At 44.9% G+C, this 2,263-nt stretch overlaps 1 protein-coding gene across 1 annotated transcript in view; it reads right to left on the reverse strand.

Annotated features, from left to right (window-relative positions):
* Nucleotides 1–2,263, reverse strand: part of LOC104946501 (brain-enriched guanylate kinase-associated protein) — a 30,613-nt gene that overhangs the window by 11,206 nt on the left and 17,144 nt on the right. The window lies entirely within an intron of this gene.

Here is a 2,263-nt window from a genome sequence, read left to right on the forward strand (position 1 = left end):
ATACCTCATTCACACCAACGCAACTCCGGTTCAAGCTCCGTGCTAGAGCTTTTCAGGTTCAGAACCGGTTCTTCGGTTTAGCTCCGGCTCTTTTCAGACTGCCCAGAGTCCGACTGGTGCTGCGTCATTGCGTCATCGTTTGCGTCATGACGTAACCGTTTGCGTGCCTGCTTCATAAAGCCAAACCGCGCGGAAACCCCTCACAGCTGACACCGACAACAACAACAATGGCCGATTGTGCTCCAGCTTCCTCTGTACCTCTTCAGAAGACCAGATTCCCAGTAGGTAGCTGGTCTCTTCAGTGGACCACTGCTGCTTGTTAAGTTTCTCCATCGTTGTGTACAAACTGGATAAAACGCCAGCTTTTTGTTGTTGTTCAGGAGTTGATCCCGCCCCTGCCCCTGAACCCACCTCGACGTAAGCGTGACGTATGTGTTGCTTTTGCTCTAGCCGGACAATTTTTTGGTGCTCGAAATGAACCGGAACTGGAGCTAACAGGCTGCTCCGCTGCGGTGTGAAGAGGAAAACCCGGTGCTTTTCAAGCTCCAGCTCCGAACCGGCCCTGAAACACTGTTGGTGTGAATGAGGTATGTGGAAGCCGTGGCGCTGTAAAAAGTACGACCAATCATTTGAGCCGCCCCGGCTAAAATAACTGGATGGCCTACCTGCCTGTCAGCCTTCCATCTCGTGCCACACACTCTTTCGTGCCCTCATGGTCATGTGCGCGTCCATGTGTGTTGGAGTGAGTGGCTCTGTAAGGAAGTTGAAGGAAGGGGCAGATGTTTTTTCATCATAATTCTAGCGCACTCGACGCTGGTTCTCCATTTTCTACCGCTCCCTACCTTTAAATGGTTCCACAGCTGTGTCTTCAGTTATTTAACCTTGTGGTCGCTAAAATGTTTTGTATACGCGTGGGGTTCTAGTCAGTCAGTCTTATATAAAACCTTTATCAACCTTCCCTCTATGAACTCTCGAGGGTTTATTAAGGTAACAGGTGACAGAGAAGGCCTGCCCCGGCCGAGGGAGTGTGGAAACATTCACTGACCACTCGCTCTCGACCAAATTCAGGTTCATGGGACCTTTTCCCCTGTGTGTGCACTCTCCACTTCTGTTCCTACTTCTTACTTGTACCCTTTTCCCTCAACCTATCCTAAGCGGAGTGCAGTTCTGTAGGCCACGTTATAGCTTGGCTACTAGGCTTGCAATGTTGTCGTCTTTGTTTGTGTCCTTAACTCTGTTTCTGTGTTGTACCTGCTTCTCTCATGTCTCGTCCAGTTTCCTGTTGTCCAATATGTAGTCTTGTTTCGAGGATATTGTTGTGTCTGGATCCTTTGAGTCCGTGGATTGAGTCGTGCTGACTGTCTCTTCGGTTTATCTTCTTTTCACCCATACTACTTCTGAATGTCTCCTCATCATATTGATTTTGCTTTGATCCTTTATCTATTTGTGTGTTATTTCATTCTTTTTTTTATTTTTAGTTCATATTCTATTTTCCTCCTTTTTTTTTTTTTTTTTTATTTTGTATATTTCTACGGCATCTATTGCACGTCTGTTTTCTGGTTGTGTGTGTATTTTCTTGTGTTTCTGTGTTTCCATTTTCCATTAATGTTTGTGATTTATGTTTTTTTTTTTTCTCTTTTGTGGTTACATGTGTTATATATATAGTGTAGTGTTTTTTTATTTACTGATTATTTGTACAAACTGATTTAGTCACTGAGCTAATATCGTAACATTTGTTATATGCGCTATACTAATAACAATATTGATGATTGATATCTTCTTAACTTTATTGCTACAAAGATTGCCCCTCTATGTGAGTCTTATTTTACCACAATGAGGTAAATCCTGAGTACCACCGTGATCAATCATTTATTCATGCAGGACAAAGACAACGTCACTACGGCAATGTTGTGTTCCAAGCTTGCATATAACCCTCCACAATCTCAATCAGTCCTGGTGAGGTGTTGTGGAATGCTCTGCTTGACGTCAGCCTTCCCTCGTTGTGGAATCGATTCGCCCTCTCGTCTGTAAGGATCTGATCGGCACGCGGTCTGCTTCGGTGTGTGACTTGCCGTGAGCGGCCGCTGCGCATCTTAGCGCGGTCGAGTGTTTGCAACGTTTACTGGTGAGAGATGACTGCCATTGGCCATGTTGTGTATGGGTCTCCTTAAATTAAACTAGAAGTTTTGTAGTCACGCGAAACTCTCAAAAGTGCTCCAAAGCATTAGGCGATACTCGCTGATGTTTCAAATGTTCAGTAAAC

This window comes from Notothenia coriiceps, unplaced genomic scaffold (genome assembly GCF_000735185.1).
Source record: "Notothenia coriiceps isolate Sejong01 unplaced genomic scaffold, NC01 NC01_scaffold00011180, whole genome shotgun sequence".
NCBI classification, from domain to species: domain Eukaryota; kingdom Metazoa; phylum Chordata; class Actinopteri; order Perciformes; family Nototheniidae; genus Notothenia; species Notothenia coriiceps.